The 27,732-nt window shown below is 43.1% G+C and overlaps 1 pseudogene across 1 annotated transcript; it reads right to left on the bottom strand.

Moving 5' to 3' along the window:
• Positions 1-256: 256 nt before the first annotated feature.
• LOC146171688 (uncharacterized) lies at positions 257-16,554 on the bottom strand (annotated as a pseudogene). The gene is made up of 7 exons (XR_014702772.1): positions 16,111-16,554; positions 15,467-15,593; positions 14,968-15,106; positions 13,752-13,873; positions 11,067-11,176; positions 4,675-4,869; positions 257-2,055 (listed from the first exon to the last, which is right to left on the bottom strand). The product of XR_014702772.1 is annotated as an uncharacterized LOC146171688 (transcript).
• Between the last annotated feature and the right edge of the window lie 11,178 nt (positions 16,555-27,732).

Raw genomic sequence — 27,732 nt, 5'->3', positions numbered from 1 at the left:
CAAAGTTACGAGTGTTTGAGTGGTCAAAGGCATGAATGTTTCTCAGCTGCAAGGTCTTGTTGCAGTTTGGTGAACTGATGAGACATTCGTTTTCCTCCCCATTCTTATTCCTAAGGCGCTTGCAAATATAACAAATTCCAGTGGAGCGTACATCACTACATTCCATGTGCAGCGTACATGTCGCTAGCTTGTGTTGCTTACTTCGAAAGGTGCTCTCTTCTAGCTTTGTGCAGCAGAAAGGACCACGCCACTGAAGCAACGAAGATAATCATAGAAAAGTTGCTTAGGCCACAGCTTATCAACGCAGGAAAAATAGTCATTGATCAAGCAGCTTACCGGGAAAAAAAAAAACTGCTGAGCAAGATAGGAGCTGCGTGTTTAGTCTGGCGAGATTTATCTTTGCAAATAGAAAACTACGCAAGTAGTCATCATGTGGTGATTGAACTTTGTAAATAATGAAATGTTTGTGTGTACTTCTTGATTGTGCTTGCCCATATTGTTTTTCTCTTTGTCCACCTCACGAGTTTTGTAAATAAAGAAACCTGTCTTTTTTAAATTGCTCACAGTGTTTGGCTCGCAATTTTGTTCAGAAAGTGGCTAGTATCATTACAACCAGTGGTAATTAGTGCCAAAAATGTTCTGATAAGTTTTGCATATCATTGAAAGTTAATGAAAAATTGCTAACTAGTGTGGCTAACTAGTATGATAGTGCCATTCTAGTCTAATCATAATTCGTTTGAATTAACCCATTTGCTCGGCTTGGCCCTTTGCGTGTATAGGTATAGGAGTAAAAATTAAAAATAAAAGCACTGCACCCAGTCTGTAGCATATGCAAACAAGTGAAAACAAGAAACAAGCTGAAACTCGCATGATAATTGCGCACATTTATGCTATGGCGGGCCGCGTGTTTAAAAACGAGGTAATAGCTTCTCCTCACTTTCATATAAGCTGATTCGTTTTTAACGGGATCACTTCCGAAAACCTCGCATATACTCATATGACGGCAGAGGTGCCTGAACGTGCCCCGATTACCCTTCACCTTTATCGAACTTTTTTTTATTACGCAAGCTTCTCATAAGGCATAGTATAAAAACCCACGTAAATTGTTTTCCCGTATGGACTCTATCGAACTTACGTGCTTACTATCTTCCAAGGCTGCTTTAAAACCGTGCGAGAAAAAAAAATTGCTACCGTGAGATGCATCTAAGTAAGCAATAATCATGTGGCTGTGGTGGAACCATTTAGAGAATTGCATTCGTGCGATGGATCTTTATGTAAGTCGCCGCACTCGTAAATACTGTATTTAGCAAGTTATTCAACTCGCAAATATATGGCGACACACTCGCAAATACTGTATTTAGCGAGTTGATGAACTTGCAAATGTACGGCGACAAAAAAAAAAAAAAGACGCGGAACCACAGCAGAGAGTGCCAGAGAAATCATGCATGCTTCGGGCAGGCATGCAGCTTCAGGTAGTCGCTGCCTAACTTTGCGCATGTGGGCCTTATATTATTAGTACTTTAACGATAGCGAATATGTTGGCTGCCATCTTGCCCGAGGCATTTTAAAGCTGGCAGCTCGACTGTGGTACGAGCGCAAGCTGAGGAAACTCGTGTTTTATAGCTTGCGCCAAGCTGCGACGGAACACTTGATGCATAGGTGGCGAGCGCTGCGGTGCGGCGAAAGGCGCTGCCACGCCCCTTTTCCAACTTACGCTCTATCCGGCCGATTGGAACGGCCGGAGAGAAACGTGCACGCGGAGGTGATCTTGGAAGCCATGTCCAGCCATGCAAGTTTCTCATTTTCTCCACTGTGCTTATGACATACCTGAGCTCTGTAGCAGGAAGCCAATATATATGAATTCAGGGTTATTTTTTTGCTAGCAGTGCACAAGAAACAATGTACCCTTGAAATGCAGACTATATTGGCGTAAATGCATTACAGCACTTCATAGGAGCGGACTTCAGAGAGCTCCTCATGGTTCATGACAAAGCTGTAGGCCAGGAAGTCCATGACGTAGCGCCGCTGAACCCACTCAGGCACGATGATCTCAGTCTGTACAAAAAATGGCAGCAGAAGGCAATGGAGAGAAGTGCAACACTACTGTTAATTTTCTTAGCAACTAAGATTACAGGAAACATGCAGTTTAGATTTTCCGAAATAAATGCTAATGGAGTGCAGTTCTAAAGCCATCCATTCCTTTTGTAATATTTTGGACATGATCCAACGATGAAAAACTTCATCTATAGTCAACTGCTTGACAAATATTCAAATCTATGGCACCACTAAGAGGGTGTAGACCCCACTGGGTTCAACAATGGGCGAGATAGTGGACAAACAGCAGGCAACTACTCTGTCTGATCACTACAATAGAACTTAGAATAGAAAGAGGAATGAGTAGACGGAATGAGAGAGTCTTAGCAAAGCTGAGGTGCTTGAGGACATATAGTTGATTCTCATGCTGCATTATTTGGGTTTTCATGCCTTCTCTCTAAACAAAAGTTTATTTTTAAAATGAGATATACAACTCAATTCATCAAAAATCGGGCCTGATATTTGCAGTCCCCCAGTGCTAAAAGGCAGTTTCGTGGCCGAATATATTGTTGGCATGGCATAATTATGCGTTGAGAAGTTTTCAGTCTGGATGCAGGATCCTACTTGCACTATGTTGGCAGAATGGTGATGTCGGACGTCAAATGATTTCATCCGTGTACATTTGTTATTGTTGTGTCCCGTGACAGGCTTTTTATGGCACTAATTGATCAATTGAAAGCCCTTCAATGGGTGGAGGGATTGAGTCCACAGAAGGGGTGTATCTTTGCAAATTTCCACTATGAGACTGCATTTAGCATGACCGCTCTCTTAATAGCAATGCATGCAGTCCAATGCTCCAAGCTGCAGTGTGACAAGAAGTTCTCGTTACGTGTCAAAGGCCCTTTCATTTTCTAAACAGTCCTTGGAAACAGCAAGGAGCATTCAAGGAGGAACCTGGCTCGCTCACTCAGAGCAGGTGTCTCTGGATTACTCACAGCCAGTACACTTATGGGCCTCGAAATATGCCGAGAGCTGGACAGTCGGGTTCTTTTACAATGTTTGACTTGGCACATGTATAGAGGTGTGTTGCGTGCATAAATCAGAGAAATCACTCCTGAGAGGGTGAGGAGCTCCTACTGTGTCGTGCATGTGTAACAGTAATATTTGTAAATAAATAAAATAGCTTCTACACCTTGCGCGTGGAATTACTGCCCTGGGGCCATCTAATACCAAATAATTTGGCAACAAATATCGTCAAGTAATCCTGGATCAGAATTCCTGCCTACCTTTGCTCACTCGCCTTGATTTTCTTCACCACCTAAAATTACCCACCTCCAACCTCCTCCTCCTAAACTTAATTTCGACAGTATGGATACCACATGCATAGCCATAACCCATGAAATATCATGTATATTTTCAAGCATGCTCTTTATTTAATTGTAAGTACATGTTACTGTTGTCCATGTGAGCTGCAGCACAGACAGTTCTGCTGTGCAAGACCGAGAATGTATATTTCTGCACTGCAAAACACATGCACCAAGCTTAGTGTGGGCATCCCTGCATGTAAGGCCTAGTACTGCGTGGCTGAACCCTTCCACCGATGACATGCGAGGTTCTGGAAATGAATGGCTTTTGCACAGGCCTGCTCAACCGCATGTCAGTATTTGACGCTCGGGAGTCAGGACGTTGGATGGTTCTGTTTCAGCAATCTGAGAAGGTATCCGAGAAGAGCTACACACACCGAGCCGCACGCAAGAAAGGTCAATGTGTTCCCACTTTTTGTGCGTCGGTCACTTCTTGATTGTTTAATGGATGCATTGAGGGGCACGTTTATTTCACACATGCAGTGGACTTAATTGCACATTAATCCCTTTTACAAGCTTCATATTCCATGGTGCAGCCACCGACTGTTTGCTTGTTTCGTAACTTGTTTTTTTTCTGTCTGTTTGAGCTGTCCTTTGTATATTAGCCTCTTTAGTTCTCAAATGCCATTTCTATGCTTATCCCTGGGAGTGTGATCACATTGTCTAGCACTGTTTTGGTTCGGCGTTCATTTATTTGTAGTCATTCCTGTGGGCGCAAGTGCCGTTGCCTTGCGCATGTTAAAAGCTTAAATCCTCATGCCAAGCTTGTGGAATGGGCGAAAAGAACACGAACCACAAGAAGGCACATCTACCAGTTCTCACAGTTTTCACTGGTTCTGCTATGCCAGCCAGACATATACGAAATACTATCCTACACTGCCACACATTATAATCTTGGTGGCATCTGCCACTTTGCCACTCTTTAGTTATTTGCACCCACATTGGTGCGAGTGCTTCTAGACGCTCGAAATTTGCATTTCTTGTGGTATATTACTCCTTTATTCCTCTTTCTTTGGAAGTGCCATCACACTCTAGAAAATAAATAAAGACATTCCCTCCCTTTTCTGCTTGCTGTTTCAAAAATAAATATGTAATTATGTTCTTTTATGTGATATTTCGTTGAAATACTAGTCGTGGGTCAGAATGAACTTCCCCCATTAAAGCGAGCCGTGAAGACAAAGTAAGTGTTAGTTTAGAAATCCGAGCGGGAGGTCCGACTCTAGTGATGCCACTGACTGAAACATTCTTCCATACTCTTCCAGCAGTGTACAGCTACCTGAAGTTCCTTCAGCGAGTCCTCGAGGCTAGGGACAGTGATGAGGATGGCACCTTTCTTAATGGTGCGCCTTAGGAACTGCCACAGTGTAACCTGCTCTGCCTCTGGTGTGAAGGATTCAAACACATTGCCGAGAACCACCACATCAGATTTGGAAACGCTATCTGGAACACTGAGCATGTTGGCTTTGATGACCTGCATAGGGAGCAAAGGTTGAGAAATATGTGCAGTTTCTTTGAACAAAGGGTAGTGAAAGCCACATTCAAACTAAAGTCAACAATATCTCTTGGAACAATATATATCAGATATAACAATGAACAGCCATGGCACCTTCAGTTTTTCAAGTTCTTTGTGGTAAAATAAACACCTTATCATAATTCTGCCATGGCACCATTATCGGTTATAAAAGTTAAATCTGGTCACTGAGAGCCAACCTTAAAAGAACAAAAAAGTATGAAAACACCACAATCTTGCATGCCGCGATGGTTCAGGGGAGGAGATAAGACTTAAGACTTTCTGAAGTCTCTTTCGATCAAACAGCCCTTTATTAAAGTTTGTGATGGTGTCCTTCTTGTAGAAAATGCACCAGGTGGCCTGCTCCGATGCATCACTCCACAGCTGCATTTCCTTTCTGCCATCATCATTTCCTCTTTCGTACGAGTTAATTTAAATTCCCGCTAAAAATTTCTTCCAAAAAGCTAGCTTCATACGGAATGCCAACGACAACAAGGTCTGCAAAGCTCCCACCAATGTAATGATGACAGCCGCAACTTTTGCCTGTTGGCGATGCAGTCGCAGAAAATGAAGATTCCACCAACGAGGAGATCCTATCAACTGTCACCAGAATGGACAGCAACAGCAGCTGACAACAACGATGAACAGGAACCTCTGCAAAAGACTCCTTACAAACAAGACTGCCTCTGGGGACTTAGTTTTGCTAAAGGTCTCTTCACTTGAATATGTGCAGTAGCTATCCACCCTGAAGGGAGATGCGAGCTATACATACTGCAAACCAGTCAAAGCTGGCTGATGCAGATTTGTTTCCAGCAAAGAAATGAATATTGTAAGCTACTTTCTTATCATGTAATGCTCGAAGGCTTGTCAATTCCTTGTTTTTGGCACAACCTGGTATAACAATTACCGGTTATAACAGTGATATTTTCTTGGCATTCCATTACTGTTTTAAGTGGCTCATACTATACAAATATTCCTCAGTATTAGTAACCATGCGCCGGATTCGGGCAAGAGCAGCTCTGACTCCTGTGCATCATCAGTGACGTGACAAACGGTTGCAAGTTACAAACACCCCTTGTGGCATTCACCGGAATTGTGTGATGTGAATACTCGTGGACTTGCATTTATGGCTTCTGTGAGACAACACTTCCAAAGAGAAGTAGGACTGCGGTGGGACCTTGAATATGGCTATTGCAAGTGGACTCTGAACAATTGCTTCATCAGGAACTTTTACGAATATTCAAGTGAGACCATTCTACAATCCTTCAATCTTTCTCCCACATCCTCCCTCCCTTTCTCACTATGCCTAGTGGCAAAAATCACCAATAAATAATAAGAGCTAGTGGTTGCATGCCATGACACTGTCAATCTACTCCATTATTATATTAATAATATTTTTCTGCTAGGGCATATCATACATGTGAATAACATTGCAGCATTAAAACGGTTGTCTAAGTTGAAAGAAATAAAAAAAATCTGGGCACACTTAAGCTCAGTCTTTTATGATAAGACAGTGTTAATGGCTTTAGAGAAGAGGAAAAGAGCAAGAAGGAAGAAAGAGAAGGAGTGGCAGACTGGGAGGCAATGACCAAGTATGAATTAGAAAAGTTAAATGACTGAGAATGACCTAGCAGAAATAAATAACCAAATATTTACTAAGCAAAATTAAAGATGACAAAGCATGGAACAGAAAAATTAAATTTAATAAAAACTTTTTGGTAGAGGCAAAAAGGTACAATTGTTCTATAGATGTTAGTGCATATAAAATACCTCCCGATGGCCGAAATTTCTGGAGCCCTCCATTAACATATCCTAACAGCCTGGATTGCTTTCAGACATTAGCTGCCACAAACCAAAAGAAACTACATATCCCTTCACAAGATAGACAAAAATACTGGCCATGGATGGCATCAGATACGTACATGATAGCGTCAGCAAAAGGGAAGAGTTTATTAATACTGCCAAAAGGTGCCAGATATGTACACTGGTAGATTTAGCAAAAGCGAAGAGTTGATTAATGTTGCCAAGAGTTTTAATGAATGTAATATCAGGGGCAAAAGTCTCTAGACCTCATGTCTGCCGATTTAGGACTAGAAGCATGATGTAAACAAATTATCACCTTATTTCCGTAGCACATATGAAACAACTAAAGTCCAACTTTCACATGGACAAGTATGGTCTGCGGCTACTGGCCAATACAAAAGTATGCATTTTGGTTGCAGTCTGTGTGGTCCACAGACGTTTGTTCGCGATAGTACTCTTCTTTTACTACATAAGTGAAGTAGGAAAGGCAATATTTACTCAGTGTTAATCAATCCCCTTCATGGATCACTGCCTTGTCGTGGCGGAGGGGCTTGCGAAACTCGAAGTCGTGAGCTCTGCTGTGTAGGGCCACCCAAGATATACAGGTCACGGCAGAGAGTTCTGACAAAATGTGATTCACTGGAGAAGGTAATGGCAACCCACTCCAGTATTTCCTGCCAAGAAAACCCTATGGCCAGTCACAATACCATTAATGATATGGCGCCGGAAGATGAGCCCCCCAGGTTGGAAGGCGTCCCATATGTTACTGGGGATGAACAAAGGGCGATTCCTAGTAGCTCCAGGACGAATGAAGCGGCTGGGCTAAAGCCAAAAGGACGCTCAGTTGTGGATGTGTCGGGAAGCGATCGGAAAGTCCGATGTTGCAAGGAGATGTATCACATAGCAACATGGAATGTAAGATCTATGACGCAAGGTAAACTGGATATCGTAAAGCGAGAAATGGACAGATTGAACATTGATATCATGGGTATCAGCGAGCTCAAGTGGATCGGAATGGGAGAATTTGACTCCGGCGACCATTATGTCTTTTATTGTGGGCACGAATCCAAGAGAAGGAATGGGGTCGCTCTCATAGTAAACAGAAGAATGGGCAAAGCAGTGCTAGGGTACAACCCCAAAAACGACCGAATGATTTCACTTCGGATCCAAGGTCACCCTTTCAACCTAACAGTTATCCATGTCTAAGCACCGACCACTACTGCTGAAGAAGCTGACGTTGAGAGATTTTATGCGGACCTACAATGCCTTTTAGACCGCACCCCATCATCAGACGTCGTTTTTCTCATAGCAGACTGGAATGCTAAGGTAGGGAGTGAAGAAATATCCGGAATTACAGGCAAGTTCGGTCTTGGTGAGCCAAATGAAGCTGGGCAGAGGCTAGTAGAGTTTTGTCAAGAAAACAACCTGACCATAGCGAATACTCATTTTCAACAGCACAAGAGACGCCTGTACACATGGACTTCGCCGGACGGTCTGTACAGGAATCAGATCGATTATATTATTTGCCGACAGAGATGGAGAAGCGCTATACAAGCAGTAAAAACAAGGCCTGGGGCCGATTGTGGCACCGATCATCAGCTTCTTGTTGCCAAGATTAAGCTTCGATTGAGAAAAACGCAGAAAACTAGAAGGCCTTTCAGGTATAATCTGGATCAAGTTCCATTAGAATATGCTGTGGAAGTGAGGAATCGATTTCAAGAATTAGATCTAGAAGACAAAGAGCCCGAAGAGATGTGGACTGATGTTCGTGATATAATACAAGAAGTTGCTACTAAGGTAGTTCCAAAGCAAAAGAAATGCAAGAAAGCAAATTGGTTATCTGAAGAGGCTTTGCAAATAGCTGAGGAAAGGAGGATGGCAAAAGTTATGGGGGAAAGAGAAAGATACAAGGTTCTCAATGCGGATTTTCAGAAAATAGCAAGGAGAGATAAGAATGCCTTCCTGAACATACAGTGCCAAGCAGTTGAGGACAACAGCCAATTAAGGAACACAAGAGCTCTGTATAAGACAATCAAAGATATCAAAGGAAGCTTCTGTGCTAAGATGGGCGTGATAAAGGACAAATGAGGCAAGGACCTCACTGAAGCCGCAGAGATAAAGAAGAGGTGGCAGGAATACACAGAACTGTACAAGAAGGACCCGAATGTGCAAACCCAACATAAGACGGTTGTGGTCACTGATCTCGAGCCGGGCATCCTGAAGAGTGAAGTTGAATGGGCCTTAGCCAGCCTTGCTAAGAACAAAGCTAGCGGAATTGATACAATTTCAGCTGAGTTGCTTCAAAACCTCAACCATGACGCTGTTAACATTCTGCATACATCATGTCAGAAGATTTGGACAACCCTGCAGTGGCCACAGGATTGGAGGAGGTCAGTTTACATCCCCATTCCAAAGAAAGGCAGTGCCAAAGATTGTTCCAACTACCGCACGATCGCGCTTATTTCGCATGCTAGCAAGGTGATGTTGAAAATCCTCCAAGGTAGGCTGCAGCAGTATATGGATCGGGAGCTTCCGGACGTGCAAGCTGGGTTTCGCAAGGGCAGAGGAACTAGAGACCAAGTTGCCAACCTTCGCTGGATCATGGAAAAAGCAAGAGAGTTCTAGAAACCCATCTACTTCTGCTTTATTGACTATGCGAAAGCGTTTGACTGCGTAGATCACAGCAGATTGTGGCAAGCTCTCCAAGAGATGCGAGTTCCAATTCACCTCATCTGTCTCCTCAGGAACCTGTATGAAGGGCAAGAGGCCACAGTCAGAACTGGGCATGGTCTTACTGATTGGTTTCCGATTGAGAAAGGGGTGAGGCAAGGCTGCATACTGTCGCCCTGCCTATTTAACCTATATGCAGAGTGCATCATGAGGAAGGCTGGTCTGGACGAGTCTTCAGCTGGAGTGAAGATTGCTGGAAAACGTATCAACAACCTTAGATATGCGGATGATACCACTTTAATGGCAGAAAGTGAAGCGGAACTCAAGAGACTTCTGATGCGCGTACAAGAAGAGAGTGAGAAGTTTGGGCTTAAACTGAACATTAAAAAGACAAAGATCATGGCGTCTTGCCCTATCAAGTCCTGGAGCATCAAGGGACAAGAAGTGGAAGCTGTGACAGATTTTCTCTTCTTGGGCTCCAAGATTACCTCGGAAGGAGACTGCAGCCATGAAATTAGGAGACGCCTGCTTCTGGGAAGGAGAGCAATGGTTAGCCTTGACCGCCTAGTAAAGAGCAGAGACATTAGTCTGCCAACCAAGATCCGTATAACTCGTGCTATGGTCTTTCCAGTTGTGATGTATGGATGCGAGAGTTGGACTGTGCGAGAGTTGGAGTGGAAAAGGCTGACCGCCGAAGAATTGACGCGTTTGAATTGTGGTGCTGGCGAAGACTCTTGAGAGTTCCTTGGACTGCCAGAAGATCAAATCAGTCAATATTGTCGACCATAAACCCTGACTGCTCATTGGAGGGTCAAATTCTAAAGTTAAAGCTCAGCTACTTTGGTCATCTGATGAGAAGAGAGGAGTCGCTGGAGAAAGATTTGATGTTGGGAAAGGTTGAGGGTCGCCGGAGAAGGGGTAGGCAGCGAACGCGATGGTTAGATGGCATCCTCGAGGCACTGCAGATGAAATTATGTGATGTTAGGAAGATAGTGAGAGACCGGAAAGCGTGGCGTGACATGGTCAATAGGGTCACGAAGAGTCGGACACGACTGAAGGACTGAACTGAACTGAATCCAATTCAATGCTTCCAGATTTCTCGCATTATAGCCTCCATCAAAAGATGCTCGTGGTGAATTTTGGGGGCTGTTAATCCCTGCTGATTTTACAGAGCTTGCCTTGTCGCTGTCGCGATTTTCCGTTTTCTTCCTTTTTCTTTTTTTCTTTCTCTCTCGCCTTCTTTCTTTGAATGTGATTACAACTCTTCTGTGTGAGGAAGGACAAAACGAACCTTGAGTATTGTTAGCCAGGGCTGCGTTCCCCCCTCTTCTTGTCTGGTGCATTTGTCTGTTCTTGCACTGTTGTTCACAAGATGGCCGTGGTGGCTGGAATTTGAGCTTGCTACACTGTAATATGCAGCGAACGCCTAGACCAGAGTGTCAGGCTAAAAAGAATTGTCTTTAATGGTGAAATGGAATGCCAAATCAGCACTAATTAACAACAGAAGCTCGCTACAGTAAATATTTAGATAGTAAAAACATGGGTATGGTGAAGTGCAATAACCTTATTTCGCCTTCTGCAGACTGTTGTTGTATCTTCTGATTTGTGTGGGAGTAGAACATATTAAAACAGGCAAGCAAATAAAATTAAATGACGAGAGTACTAATAGTACAAACAGTACTTACCTTATTCCTGTCATCCATGTGAAAATGCTTGATCGCAGCTTCCTGAATCTGACAAGGTCAGAATTCATCTCAACACCAATAATTGGATTCTCTGGTGTTAACGCATGTGCCTGAAAGTACAAAAAAAAAGATTAGGGTTATACATCATTACAGTGTCTTGGCAATTGTTCTCAACGAGCACAGACAAATCTCAATGAAAGCAGTAAGCCGTTCTTGTTCTTAAATAATGAACTAATAAGTTTTCTGCTTTTGCAATGATGCTGAAATAAAATGCCAGAAAGGAAATAAAGCATTACCTGCTAGTGTGCAGTCAGGGACAAAAGTTTGTGGACGCGCATTTGCAGAAAAATATCCATTTCTGCATGGCTAGGCAAACATAATGAATGAAATGTACTGGATCATGAGGAGGCATGCACACTCCATTCAGACAACAAGTATCACAGGAGGAATACATTAATGTTTCTCCCCAAATTTTCATCCAGTAAACTTTTGTCTCTGAAAAAAAAAAATTTCGGGATACATTCCTAAATGAATAGCAGACCCCCCCCCCACCCCAAAAAAAAAGACAGCACCAGGTATGTGGCTGGAAGTGGTGACGAATGATGGAGGAACTACAGAACACAATACAAAGCTGGATTTAAGAGTAAGAGCTCTGCTCACATAAATACCATAAGCAAGGGCTATTGAGATGAAGTCTTTTTCATTTACCTTTTGTTCATGCTCAGAAAAATGGTTACAGTTCCAACTGCTCTCTCAAAGTGAAAAAAACATAACAGATTAAAATAACATGTTTTATGTCAAAGCAAAAGATGTTGTAGATTTCAAAATTTGATTGATGCTGCAACAAATAGTGTGAATGATATTGACATGAGAAGTGGCATGGCTTGGCATGTGCTGTGTGCCCTGGGTTTCGCTTGGTGTTTTTAGTTTTGGTTTGGTTTGGTTTGTGGGGTTTAACGTCCCAAAGCGACTCAGGCTATGAGAGACGCCGTAGTTTTTAGTTTTGTAGGGTGTGTAAATATTTTGTCAAGATACAGCATACAACAAAAAAACCGAATACTTGAAAACTATGCCATCAACTAAACTCAATCAATGCTTGATAGTGAAAACAACTACAGAATAAGTGTGACAAAAAAAAGCATTAATACAATGCTGCTTCTCTGCTCAACATGCTACCCAAAGACCAGAAGATCTGCAATATTTACTTCTAACTTTGTTGTGCCTTCTTACTTCCCAAAACCACTGCATCTACTAAATTGCTGCAAATGCCTTACACTGACTTCATGAAATCGATATTTGCTTATGTTACAAAAGTGCAAAACATTTTGACCTGCGCTTTTAGAAGCTGCTAGCTTTGATTTGAGTGCGTTGCAATTTTTGCTTTCAGCTAGGCTTAAAAGTCTGCAGTTTTTTTTTTTCTGCCTGGTTGACATGTAACTGTAAAGTATGAAAGGCAGCTGAAAAGGCTATGTTCAACAAAATATAAAAAATACTAGTACGATATCACTATAGAATGTCTCAAGGCACATTACTAGCTTGACTGTAATGTGTTTTATACTAAGTCCTAGTGTATAACACACAACCTGTGGTGATACATTTGCCACCTTGACACAAACATACAGCAAACTGATGCTGTCATAATGTTGCTGATATTGCCTGCACCAAGAAGGTGTAAGTTTGGAACTTCTATGTCCCATAAAGTAGAAAATGTAAACCGAATGAAACGAAGTGAGAAGCTTTGCATAAGCACTGTGCTGGAAGTTGATTATTTGGCAGTGGTTGTTTTAAGTCTCCCCTACTGCCCTGCCTGTCCAGGCCTGGCTGCTTGAAAACAAAAATTGGATGGGGAGATGGGATGAGAATTTCATCAATTCAGAGAAAATGGTGTTTTCTTTTTATTAATGCCAGAACCCAAGACGGAAATGAAGACACGAACATGCCTGTTTCTTTGCAAAAACTCCTGCCTGCTAACAAGTTACCACACAGACCAGTATGATCAGTGCAATCCACTTTTGTGATGATGCTGAACACACTCCCTTTAGCAGGAGCTATGGTGTGGTTATGGCCAGCACAGTGTGCAGTAATGAAAAATAATGACTATGCTTTCTAGGAGACAGCAAGTTACATTAGGGATATCATTTGGTTTGGTGTATGGGTTTCGACGTATGAAGCAATTCAAGCTTATGAGAGACATTAGAGTGGAGGGTTCTGGAAAATTCGACCACCAGGGGTTCTTTCAACATGCACCAACACCACACCACAGATGGCCGAGATTCGGTCCCACATCCGCGGGCACGGCTGTTGAGTGTCTTAACCAGAGCACCATCACGACAGGGACATAGGGATATTTTTTTGGCAGACTGAAATCATGAACGATCAATAAAAAAAATTTACGCAAGTTGGTATGAATTCATAAATTACAAGACGCAGCAAAACATGTTATGTTTACATTCCTTCCGAAAGTCAAAAAGGAATTCAAGTGACCACCAGTAGTTTTTTTCTCTGGGTCTGTCCACATTGCTGTGCTCTTGTAAGCTGCCAGTTGAGATCATGTTTGTAAGAACTCCACTCTTTTCCTTTTTTTTCTCCCTTTAAGCTCATTTCGTTACCCTCATTGCTGTGTAGTGCTGCATGACAGTGCAGCTTATTTAGAAGTGCGCCATCGAATATGACACAAAAACTCGCAGCAAATAGCATGACACCCAGTCTGGAGCCAACATCAAGGATGGACTTGTCCTTCAAGTAGGGTACCATCTCCCTGAATATGAATGCAGCCCTGCATGCAGAGGCAGAGTGTGAAATGAAGCCTGTGAGAGGTAAAGAAAAAAAGAAGCAATTTGAGTAAAAAGTACATGAAATAATTAAAAACGAAGTAATAAAACTACAGCAGCGATAATTTGATAATAACACTGCCTGGCTCTCACATAGAGCAACTGCTGTTTTTTTTTTAAATCCTAGGATTTTACTCAAGCTATATACCAAACATCGCTGCCAGAACGCTTTTTGTTTCAGTGCAAACTAATTTTAGATTTTCTGCTTCGTGGCGTCAATTTGGACGATTTCTACAGACAACCTTGCATTGCATGCTATCAATATGCACCCTGCACTAGCTGAGGGAAAACATATTTAGCTTGATATCGTCATTAAAAAAAAAATATCGACACTGTAACTTAAAGGAGCCGGTTTAGCTGAGCAATGAATCTACTTTCATACTACATCAACTGGTATACTTTGACTTAAAGCAATCTAAAAACATTAGTGGTTCTATATTCCTTTTAGCACTGCTGTGTATGAGAAAACAAAAAGTGAATTAGAGCCCTATTGTCCTGTGTCTAGAGCCGTGTGTCCTGTGTCTTCTCTTATGTGTTTCTTGTGGGCTTTGTCTTTAGTTGAGTTGCAATGCACTATCTAGCCAAATTTCAAGTTTTGTTAGAGCCCTATTCTTACCATTTTACACCTACTCTGTCTGGCAGACCATTCTGTTTTTTTCGGTCGACCGCATCTTCTACTTATCTTTTTCTGTTACCCATAACCCTAAATTTGTAACTCTACCTTTCCCATTAGTAGCTTGAAACATTGAGCAATGACACGTTTACAGAAAACAAACCAAAAAATTTGGGTCATGTATGCAATGCAAAATGCTACAAGGCAGGCTGGTGTTATAGTAAATAAAAAAAAACATACTTTTTGGCAGCTCTAACAAGCTGACGAGCAAAAAAAAGATCAACGTTTTAAGACCCTTCCTGCAGGTGAATGCAATTTATGAACTAACTGTGCTGCTTTTGCATGTTGTGAAGAATTAACACCACTGTGCTAATGTATCATGAAATGAACATATTTTTTTTTTTCTTATGACAAAGCAGACACCATTTCAATAATCAAAATGTGCTTAGTTACTTACTGAGTGATGCAATGTCACGTGAACTGCAAGTTATGCAATAGCTGCGGCTAAGTTTTCCTTTAACCAATTCATCGATGGCATTGTCATCGTTAAGAAATGCATCAACATGCACAGTTGTAGCAGGATCGCAGTCCACATTCTGCAAGGCAAAGTGTGTTTTGAAAGACAACACATCACTTTGATAACCTAATGAAGGAAGCTCAATCATGAACAACCTGAATATAAAGTAACAAAGGTTTTCCACAGCACACATCCTTTTAATTTCTTCAAATTTCTTTTTTACGATATGAACAGCTCAGCTGAAATAGTTCCCTCATAGGACAGCTTGAAGAAAAACAGATCTGTATTGCTATGCCACACTTAGGATATGCAGAGCACTTAATTGTCAGCTGCAGTCAACTTCAAGAAGACTCGATTGTGGTTATTTCTCTTCATTTTATAAAGTGCATCGAAGTTACACCCTGCATTGAAAAACCGCAAGGGTAGATTCAATTCTTACCTCGCCCTTTTTTGGCACAATATATGTTTTCAGATGGAAGAACTGCCTTTCCTGGAACGATGGTCCTGAGGTAGCTTGCAATCTGTCAGCTTACGGTGAGCTTCGACTACCTGGTGTCCTGAACAGTCTGCACATTGAAGGGAGGAAACAAAGATCAGCGTTAAGTGTGCAATAAGCTTTAATGAGCCGACAGTATGTACAGGACCACTAAAGAATGTGATTAGCACCACATGCATGCCTACAGCCTACCAAACACCCCAATAATAATACTGAGAGATGCGATGTCTCGTTATCTTTACTCTATCCTTTCAGGCAGGTATTAAATTTCATAAGCACTGCAACGTGGCAATTAAACTTTTATTGCAGTAAGCTGTGGTGGCCATTAGACACTGGGAATGCTCAGAAAGGCACATTAGGTGATTTCAAAGGGTATTCATGCATAAAACACGACTTCCACACATAAAACAAATTTTATTCACTGATCAAACTTTGGGAAAATGCGTAATTGCAACACCAGTTAGTGAAGTTGGCAGTTACAAGCAAATACAGATGGAAATAAGCACACTATGCTAAGCAAAGTACATTGATTTTACTGAAATTTATGCAACTTGTTTCCTCATTTGTTTCCCTAAGCAAGTACTCACGTGCCATAAGGTAGGCTTTCTAGATCCACAGTATGAACTCTGAAGAGTGTGCGGGGTCTGTTTGGCCCCGGAGTTCATCAAATTTTTCCTGCGGCTACTCGAAATTCATCGCGTAAGTTTTGAGCCACCCCGCCCAACTTGTGACAAGCAATTTCATGTGTCACCCAAACATCGTTTCTTAGCACAATCAGTTTATGACGCGTCTCTGAGCACTTATGGAATTATTCTGAGCTCACTAGCTTCAAGCTCAAGACACGACTGGAAAACTGTAAATGCTGATTATGTAGGCACTGAGCCTGTACATGTGCATCAATACACTCGCTTGCATCCGCTTACATCCACTCTACATTCTGCTGCCAGCAGCTGTCACCAAAAACTATATTCCTTGCCAAAAACCATGCTTGCTACATTCTACTGCAGACGGGAGACTCTTAACAAAGGTTCTACCGTGCAAACCACGTGACCGTACAATTGCTTTTATTTGCTTTTTTTGCTTTTGAGCACGCAGTGCCATCTCGTTTAACATCATACTACATGTTTAAATTTTTTTTTTTTTTTTCATTTTAAACCTTGTCGCACCATCTCGTCTATAGGCAAAGGGGTAGGACGAAGTACCACTTGACCCATTCTGGCCAAGGCCGTGACCGCGGCATGGGCAATTTTCTCCTCACCTGAACAGCTATAGTGTGTTATCTCTTGGGAAAAAAAAAGGAGGTTTAGTGTTTTTGTGTGTGTGTTGTATGAAGACCCAAGTCGCCCCAGTTGTGACTACCGACGACTTATGTCATAGGGCTGCACGTTGTGGTACTGGGTGCATGTTTTTCTTTCATTTCCGAGCATGCATTTATTCGGTGGCCAGCGGCTAGACTTGAATAAAGTGCAAAGTGAACCATGCTCGCGTGCCATGTCAAGAATGTGAATGTAATTAGGTCATAGAGATTGGAGTGGTCATAAGCATTTGGGATAGGCCATGCTGTTGCTTCTCTCTCCATCGTCGCAGTTTGGCTGCTTTTGTTTGTCCCTTGGAATCTAGTGAAACGGTGAGCATGTGAGAAATTGTGTTCACTTTCATTTTGATGCAACCTTGTGCTCATGCTTCACCACAATTACCCTCATATGTGCAGTAGTTTATTTGAAAACAAATAAAAGAATGCCGCTTGTGTGAACCTTGCAGCTATTTCAGGTCACTGCTATATATTTCAACGAGGTCAGTAGCGACAAGAGAACACCATGAGAAATGTCGTGCTCTGAACACCCCAGTCAGATTTGCAGTATGTTGCAGCGTGCCAATTTGCTGCACACAGATAGATGAAAGAGAGGGTGCACTCCAATGATCTCTAGCCATTTCCTGTTCAGTTAGACACAGAACGCATCTTTTAAGAATTGAAGTATTTTATTGCTGACCACAGACATATCAGTGGTTGGAAGAATATCACTTCAAAAACACGGCACAGTGGATCGGTTGGGCTTACACAAAATTTGGCAGCTCTTCCTAGTTTTTACACACTTGTCAAAAGGAATGTAAAATACAGCAAGCAGAAGACACGTCTATAAAATGCAGGGTTAACAGCAAAGCGTGAATATCACTGGCCCAGTCTTCCTTCATGTCAAACAAACTTCAAATATTACAACAGCGTGCCCATATCATATTTTTATGCTATCTTTTCATAAGATATGGCAGATATGGCACCTAACTGAACCAAAACTGTCCGTCACATCACAGCTAAAACCTGTTATTGTATATGCAGGGTGATCCACTCTTAGGGTGAACGTGCAAGTGTGCAGCCGCACTCTTTAGAGCGCTCAAGTTTTTACATGGCAGCACATCAAAGCAAAGTGGTGTGCAGGCAGGATGATCTGGAGGGGGTGCTTTGCATCTTGTGTCAATTAACTTTTATGCATGGCCAGGACAGATGCACTGGCACTTGAAGAATGTGGTCACATACTTGCATGTTCATGGTAAGAGTGGATTACCCCATACATTCTGTGAAAGTGCTGCTGCTAATCTTGGGTTTGGCTTTCAACTTCTTATTACGCTACTCCTTAGGAAATGCCACCTCAGGGGAGCTTCAAGATACAAAATGAAATGAAAGAAAAAGCACATTTTTGGAGCTGGAAATGATGGGGCATTCTAGTGCTGATTTACTCTGCAAATCTGTATGTCAAGTACTTTTATGTGTTTTCTCAGTGCATCTACCTTCTTCCTTACTCTTCCATGTGTCTTCCAGGATCCTGTAAACCCAGCTCTGCTTCACTTTAATTTATGTAGGGGTGGCCGAGTGGGTGTTTTTTTCTGTCCAGAACACCCTTTTATTAGAGATTCCCTGGCTAGGAGACCACTGGTGGACACTCCCCTGTGATAGTTCATTTAGTGCTGCTGAAACATGCTCATAAGCAGCATCAAGTGCTGCCTGGTCACTCTAGTATACAGCCATGTTTCTCAGCCTGTTGTTCGCATTTTGTAGCCTTGCTCTCGAGGCTCCGAGTCCCTGTTTTTAAGGTTTTGGAAGAATGCCGAGTTGAATTCTGCTTGATATTTTGAGTGGAGAGAGCTGTGGCACCTCATTCGACTCTTCTTAACCCATTTAAATGCTCAGTTGAACATTGCTGGTGTAATGCTTAGGAAGACTCAAAGCCCCAGCCTTCAATGAGTTGGAAAACTGACAGAAGTGTTTACATGGCAGTTTATACTTCTTGAAATCTGCACATGTGCAAGTTGATATGTTAAATTTTACAGTGTGATACTAACTAGGTGTACTCGAGCTGTCTTTACACATCATTTTTGGGTGTACTGCAAGGGAGCGTCCAACCTTTGAATAATGTGCTTTATCACTTGTGGAGGTCTATTGTGTAGGTAAATGGGTATGGTATCATGATACCTCCGGTACTTCCGACGACCTCATCTGTTCCTTTCGCTCAGGCCAAAACTGGCTAGTTAATGTCCATATTAGGAATGATTAGCTTTATTTGCCATTCCTGCATTTCAAATAATGTTCTTTCAACAATTTGTTCTGCGATTCAGTGCCATTGTTGGTGGTTATCATAACTGAGAATTTTGTTCTGTTGAAGATGGTCCATTTGTCTGCTAGTGCCAACAATTGGCCAGAAGTATAACTCCTCAGTTTAGTGTTTTTCCAATGGTCAGAATTCATCAGCTGTTTTATTGCATTGTCGTATTCCTTCTGGGGACATAGCATGGGCCAGCCTCCTCAAAAGAGAAAGTGCACCCTCGCGATCAGCTACTTCTCTCTTTTTTCCTTAGCCACCGGTCAAATGCCTGTTGTAGAACTCTCAAAGCATCACTGCACTGTTTGGAAAAATTTCTTCAATTGCTCTCATTTCTGCTGAGCAACAGTTCATCATTCAGTACTAGGGCTCTAGCTCTGGGCACCAACGCTTAAAGACAGAAAGTGCCTCTGCTATGCAATATGCAGTCTCAAACTGAACTATGAAAGCTCTGGCAGCCATGTAGCCAGTCTCAGTTTTCACTACTATGAAAAACGAGGCAGCGTATAGTCTGTTGTCTTGTTGGTGGCATATAAACAAACAGCACTCTGCCCATATTTTAAAAGCAAAACCTTCATAAAACACGACTGGTATCAAAATAATAATGCCTGCTCATACTTTGCAACTGCCTCCAACTTGTAATCATCTCCCTCTTCAGTTTTAGAATTAAACTTTTGTGGTACAGTAAGAACTCGACATTATCACCTGTGCTACTGCTCGGAGGAGCCTAAACTATTGCTTCTACATCTTGATCAATGTTACTTAACCTTTGTTTTTTAAGTACATATTGAATGTGACTTACTGTATCTTTGTCAGACAGAATGCTCGGCAGGTGATATCAGGTTTTTCTTGTTCTGCAATCATCACATCTTCTACATAGTACCTCAGGCACTTCCTTACTCCCTGCACTGATATGCCTTCTCTCACAAGTTGATGGATTTTTGCTGCAGTGTCATGGATTAACAGTTGGTCAAAATGAAGTCACTACATTAAAAATTATTTTCGATGTGCTTACATTTTCTTGTGTGGACATGTGCAACTAGCCACACACCATTTCTGTTTGAAAATAAAAGTTTATTTCTCCTCTTCCTTGCGTTGATGCCAGATGTGTACACCGGCTGTGAAACTGCCTCTGCCATGGTCACGGTTACAATGACCCAAGTGGCATTTCTCCCTCTCCCTTAGCCTAGATGAGTTGCTGCGACGAGTTTTGAGGTAAAATTTATTGTGGTTTTACTCTGGTTAACTTTAGTTGAATTGCGATAACAACAGCGGAAGCTTCTTTTGCCTGCTACATTATTCCCCTGTGATGCCCAATCAGTGTAAGGTGCTACATTATTGGGGACACTTAAGCGCATCCTTTAACGTGAGAGCATATAAGTTATACCAGTCTTTATCTTCTTCCTCTTCTTCTGCTCCTCCTCCTCCTCCTTGGCTGTTCTAAGTCAAGCGTGGCCTCCGCCGGGACTGCTTGACGGCTTGAAACCTGGCACAGTACTGCTATCACAATGAAAAAAAAGTTCTTTGATACAGCGCAACAGCCGCTGACATTACAAGGGGACACAAACAAAACACGCAAGCACGGCGGATCAAGAATAGAACATCAATTCGCCCAAGCATCCACATTAAAAAAGTCATTCTTTTTGAACGTATAGTACAGCGCTGAAGTTGCACTGTGCACTCAAAAGCAAAAAAAAACAAAAATTTAAAAGGTCTTTCGCCTAGCCGAGATGCAGCAATGAGTTTTGAAGTAAAAAAAACTACTTTTTTTCATATTCCAAGGGACGAACGAAAGCAGCCAAACTGCGGCGATGTAGAGAGAAGCAACAGCATGACCGATCCAAATGCGTATGACCACTCCAATGTATACGACCTAAACACATTCACGTTCTTGACATGGCACGCGAACATGGTTCACTTTGCACTTAATTCAACACCAGCCATTGCCCACTAATTAAATGCATGTTCGGAAACTAGAAACATTAGCGCCTAGTACCGCAGCGTGCAACCCTACGACACCCTACGACATATGTCGTCGCGAGTCACAACTTGGGTCTTCATACAACACACAGACAAAAAATACTATTTTTCTCCCCTTCAGATACATTATAGGTGTTCAGGTGGTTTGGTTTGGTTCGTGGGGTTTAACTTTCCAAAGCGACTAAGGCTATGAGAGACGCCATAGTGGAGGTCTCCGGAAATTTCAACCACCTGGGGTTCTTTAACGTGCAGCGACATCGCACAGCACATGGATGCCACTCCGTTTTGCCTCCATCGAAGCGCAGCCGCCGAGGTTGGGTTCGAACCCAAGTACTCTGGCACAGTAGTCCAGCGTCTTACCACTGCACCACGAGGAGAAAATTGCCCATGCCGCGGTCACAGCCTCAGCCAGAATGGTCCAAGTGGCATTTCACCCTACCCCTTCACCTAGACGAGATGCTGCGATGAGGCATAGCTGGTCTGCGTATTTGCCTACCCTGGCCAATACAGGCAAGCCTCATACCCAGGTCCTTAAGCGTTGTCAAGTAACTTCCAGTATGAGTTCATTTAAATGCAAATGTAAATTCAATATAATGCTTAAACTGTGATTACAGTTTTTAATTGCACACATTGTCTAAACGGTCAAAAGCTTCATGCAAATTCTCATGTTGTCTATGATGATACTCACGCGCATGAATGCTGCAGAAGCAAAAATGGCGGCGCCCATACAGTAGGACGGCTGTGCCTACAGGTGGTTTACAATTTTCATTCGCGCTAATTACCTATAATACTGTCTACAGTACGAGTGCAGAAAGGTGAGCACTTAAAGAAACTGACAGTATGATATTTGAACCACAGCGGCAAACAAAATCCCAGTCATGGGCCGTACGCTGCCACAAGTCTCAAGACAACTTCCAGTGTATGAAATGTGTTCTATATCTGTATTTTCACCTTCCTGAGCGCACTCATTTATGTCCGTCCCTCTGTCCTGGCGGAATAACTGCTCACCTGGATATCGATAAACAGTGCAAATGTACTTCATATGCTGATCACGTTTTAGGAGTGCCCTTTCACTCTAAATGGGTGCATCCACTTTCATCTGCATTGCGTTTACTTTCATATCAAAGGTAAATCGAACCGAACAGCCGCGGCGACGAATGCCACTAATGTGTGCACTGGAGAATGCTGTTCGACCACCCAAGGGTGTGGGCTGAAGTCATTGCATGCTTATATGGTTAACCAACGCCGGCAGAAAAAAAAAAGTGCACGTAGGCACATACGCATCAGCATAATACAAATCTCTGTGTTCTCCTTCGTGTGTTATGAATTCACCTTTTTATTTCGGTTCTTACATATTTCACTTTCCTTCTGTCTTCCTTAGCAATCACTCCACTTTTTTTAAACAATGTAATTATGCATCTAAAAACATATATTTGCACCCCACTTATTGCTGATCCCCCCATGTGGGCATGTGCCATCAGTGACACGGCAAAAAATAAAGGACTTTCAACGCTTTGAACAGCAGTCACTTTGCATTAAACTGCATCACCAGCAGCTTCTTTGCACACACAGATAGCAGCCAGCAGCCACAAGCAAAACACTCATTCCACGATTGCCATTAGGGGCGTTGCTAAATACATGGATAGATTTCATACCCTTTTCCCTTGAACAAAGAGCTACGGCTAGCATCATTTGGACTAGTGGTGATTGTCATACCAATAGACGAGTATCAGTCTATTCATCATGCTAAGCTTATGTTTTGATACTGAAGATGGTCTGTGCAAATTTTTTCCAGCCACCCTCTAAGTCACTGATATGTATGTACCTGTCTAGCGTTTCTTGCTTGTTTTATGATAATGATGATGGCTTGTTGTCATTACAATATATATTCTGCAATTTTAAACAATGACATGTTAGATTATAATAAATATTAATGACTACTTTTTATAAGTTAACTTGTATCTTTAAGGACTGTATTGAAACCTTAGCTTCCAACCTCGCCGAAACCACGGGCAAAACCGAAACGAGACTAAGGTGCCCATTTTCTGCTAAAACCGGGAAATTTAATCAGTGCAAGCCGAACACGAGTGGCATATACTGACCATAGCTGTGCAGCTGCACCTATTCAAGTATGTGCATAGCACTGGTGAACGAGAGCATTTCCTAGTTGCCCAGAGAGATGCAGAGCTCAACAATGGCCCTTCCAAAACGTTTATTGAGGGGCTTTAGAATCATCCTCACGGGAGTGGCCCCTGCCCTCTTATGTTTCTCCTCCAAAGAAAGAGAGCAAGGACAATTGCTTACATCAGCCACTTACGCTCGCACCTCGCAAGAGAGCACGCCAAAGTGAGCGCGGGCAGTGTAGCCATTTTAGCAAATTTCTCGCTAAATTTAGCGGACTTTTTTGGTGTCGCGGCGGGCTAAATTTGCATCTAGCGGCTAGTGTTTTTTTTAGTGGATTACGAATATTTATTTGGCGGGTCCCGTTGTTTTGGTGGATTGCAGGTTTTACATGAAATTTTAGTGGATGTTAAGTTCTTTCATCCGTCTCTGCTTAAAATATGCCTGCAGGTTATTTGTGAAGAACTATGGGGATGATCTCAAACAGCGACTGATGTCTGGTCATCTGTGATGTGGTTAATTCCGTTGGCGCGGACAATCATATGATACACTTTGAAGTAGTGACCACGATGATCTGCGCAGCTGGTGCCGTTCTGCACGTGGCTGCTCTAAGGTGTCAAATAACCCCATCCATTGACGCAGTCCGTCGAACCTGCGAGACGCGTGGTAATAGGTGACTCAACGCCGCAGTGAAAGATCGTTTAGCCAGCTGAACGTCCTGCAGTTACCTAGCTCTGCGATTGGTATCCTTGTAATTGCCATTTCCAAATGAGAGAGGGACAGTGTCTTGTCCCTCTTTCTGCTTCATCTCGGTTAGCGCTGTTTTTAGCCTCGGCTTAAAAGAAATCTGGAAAATATTGCATATTGCCGTTTTATACAATTTATTCCACACTACGCTTAAGAACGGTAGAATTGTCTAACGGCCAATTTATGTCAGTTTTTCTTGTATGAGAATTAATTACAGGGAAGACTGCTCGTTGAAAGTCTAGAGTACTGCGTAGTGCGAACTGCCCCGGATGCCGGCAGTGAATGATATGCTAAAATATTGCGAATGAACACAATGAAACAGCCCTTTTCTATCAGCCATATACATATGGGACACAATTGCCAGCTTTTCTGCTCGAGGCTGCTTGTGAAGCACGCATGAGCAGAGGCTAGCTATTTACGACGGCGGTCGAAATTCTGGTTTCGCCTTTTCTTAACCTGTTCTGCTGAAGGCTGTGACAAAAGAGGATAAATTTCCTTCAATTTTTAAGCTTTACAGAGCTTTCACTGCACTGATTTTTACAACCAGCACTACAGTACAAATAAGCAGTAATTTTGGTGTTCTTTTTAATATTTAGTGGAATTTTAGCGGATTTTATGACTGTTTTGGCGCAATTTTAGTCAACAGAGGTGGCAACACTTCAGACAGCGTAGCTGGCATAGCAACCAGCGGCGACTAGGTTCCTTCTCCGAGCCGCTGACTGTCAACTGCAGCACGCAGTGACGTGGCTCGCTGCCGCGGCTGGTTTGACGGTTAATTTACTTTTGGCAAAGACACTGATGCTTGCCTGCAGCAGCGCCTGCCCGTTGGCTTCGGCAGCAATGGACTACGCGTTCTCTGGATTATTCGAAATCATGTGTATCAATGGATTACAGAGGTGTGAAGCGTGCATTGGCCTAGTGCTTGAGGCGTCGAGTCCGACCTCGGATATTCTTCAACCATGCGTCGGATCACAACAGCGTGCACAGTGTTAACTCGTTGCTGTGGTAGATTTTTTTGCCGTGTGCTGTGTTTTGATATGCGGAAGCAGTGAGTGCATTTTCTCTCACCTGTATGAAAAGCTCCCTGAATAGCATATTTGCTTGCGTTCGTTCGTTACCCGAAAATGCGGACGTTAAGCTCAGTGACAGAGTAGTTAAGCAGTCCTTATGTTTGTTTGCAATCTGTGGATCGGGTTTTGGCGTCTGTGTTTGCGGTCGCTACATATCTCGCGCGCATATCTGCAAAGACTGCATGTATAATCACAATTACGAAAACCGCCATTATTTTTTAATAATAAAGCGATGCTTGCTTTGGAGCGTACTGAGCCTTGGTTGTATGCATGCTTTGTGTCAGGGCATGACACACATGCCGTGATGACAATTCTATCAGTTATATGTGCCAGGTCACTGCGTTAGGAGTCATGCAATGACCGGTTTCTTACTTTGCATTTTGCAGTGAAGGTCCCTGATGTGCAGAGTTGGTTAGCTTTGGTGAGTGGACAGGTTGGTACGATGCAACTCAGCACGGAAGACGCAGGCAGTGAAGTGCAACAGTTACGTGCACAAGCGGGTCATGACTTCGTGCATCAGTTTAGTGAAGTTACCGTAATTAACGCGATTCTAAGCATCCCCCAACCCTGACTTCGCAAAAAAAATAGAGGAAATGTTTCAATTCGCATTGCTCTATGTACGACACTTGCCGCCGTCACATTCTCTTCGATTTTCGCGTAACGGAAAGCGATTGGCACACGTATGGAGCCTAGAATTCTAGGCACTATAGCACAAGTAGCTCTTGGAGCGATAAAATGGTTATACAGGGCGCTATTGCTGTCCTACTCACTGGTAGCAAATGTCAGGCACATTTCATTTTCCAAAGTGCGGGTGGGCGGCAGGAACAAGCCCTATGAAGTGTTAGCATTTTAAATACATTTAGTATGTTGCTTATCCAAATTTGCTGCGCACGTGAGTCAGTTTCTTTTTATTAATAACGTGGTGTTGACAGCAGGCTTATTTTTTTTACCGTTGCTCGCAACATGAGCAAAAAAAATGAATTGTCTGTTTAGCCTCGTCGGCGCATTGCTTTGCCAGTAAGGAATGCACGAATTTCCATATACGATGCGGGCTTTGCAATGGCCCAGCGTCAGGATGGGCTGCTTTCTGTCGGCCACCCCCACTTTAGGAATTGGAATATGCTTGTCGCTGTCGGTGCATATGGCAACAATGATAGTAGAAGGAGTAAGTGGTTTATATTCAAATAAAGCAAAAACGGAACTAAAGATGCTTGCCAACCCCAGTGTCTCCTATCTAAAACCAGAAGGATATGAATTAGGGTGGCCGAAGTAAATAAAGTCAGAAAGTTAGAGGTGATCAACAGGTAGAAAGGGCATGGTAGGTTAAAAATCAAAAAGGTATGCACACTGTTGTGGTGTCTGGACGGACGGAACGAACCAGCCCAGATGACAGCTCAGAGTAGACAATTGATTTCTAACAGATCGAGCGTGTGTGCTCGGGAGGAAAGAGTGAAGCCTCTTATAAATGCCCTCGCAGAGCCCGGGGCAGGCACCGCAGTTTAGCAGGAATCGGCGGCCCAGACGAGCAACATTGGATTTGGTGCACGAAGTTTTTTAAGAGTGCCCGATGCATGTTGTGAACAGTTGCGAAAACTGATCCTGCAGCTCGGCGGGGGGCGAGTCAACGTGCGTACGCTGCGGCAGGTAACATGTTTAATGCCCAGGCTGCGTATGACGTGCACACCAGCAAAAACATGTCTTTGGTTGTAGAACAGCACATCGGTAATATTTTCACCATAAGCAGAGAGCGGGCCGTTCCGGTGTAATACGAGCTTTTGCATTGCCAATTTCTCGTACACTGCGGTCGATGGTGAGAGAAAAATGTTTTATCCGCGTTTTATCTGGGTCCATTATTAGGCGCAGTTTTGTGAATCAATGGTGTCGTGCATGCCTAAATAAAGGCGTAGTGGAGGTGTGCACGGGCCAAAATTTTGAGCCCGGGCCCAGTGCTACAGACCCGGGCCCAGCCCGACTCTGATGGGGACTGAGCCCAGCCCGGCACTCAAAATTAGGGCCCGGGCCCGGCTCTTCATGCTATATTTGTAGTTCAAGCTATGAAAAAGAAAAAATATTTCAGGATGATAGGTTTACCCCAAATTTTGTAATGTTCAATTCTCGCGGCTGAAATGGCAACTTTGCTGAATATGTAGAGGCAAAGGAAGTACGTAGAATTAACTTATCATCCAAAAACAACAAGTTACGCATTGAATTGAGGCATTTGCGACGCTCCCTGATAATCAACCCGACTGCAGCGCTTAAGTTTTTTTCAGTCTTAGGGCCCAACCACATGGCAGCATTTCTTCAGGGTCGCGTCAGTGTCTCGTCTACAAGCGCCGTCGCTCCGCGCGCACCAGAGAGGGCGATCAAGCATATGATGGTGTACGAACTGGCGTCTGCAAGCCAAGGCATGGAAGGATCCTGGAAGTACGAACAATTGTCCCCCGTCCGTAGCTAAAATCATCATATTCAGCGACGACGGGAGGTTATTGGGGAAGGTTGGGGAGGCAAGGGAAAAAAAGGTGCAGGCGTGCGCGCGGACAGAAGAGGAACTCTGTCTTCGTGGAAACGAGTTGTGCCTGTGCTCCAGCTGCCCGTGCGCAACCTGTCATTGGTCCCCACCAGCGAATCATTTCAGAAGCGTTTCGGGGTAGCTCGGCTGGAAACGCTGATTGGAGGACACGCCGTGGCCTGGCTTGAC

Source organism: Amblyomma maculatum, unplaced genomic scaffold (assembly GCF_055883805.1).
Source record: "Amblyomma maculatum isolate TAMU_Amacu unplaced genomic scaffold, ASM5588380v1 scaffold_18, whole genome shotgun sequence".
Lineage (NCBI taxonomy): Eukaryota > Metazoa > Arthropoda > Arachnida > Ixodida > Ixodidae > Amblyomma > Amblyomma maculatum.
Note: the sequence above shows the minus strand (reverse complement) of the source record. Positions and strands in the feature narration are given on the sequence as shown.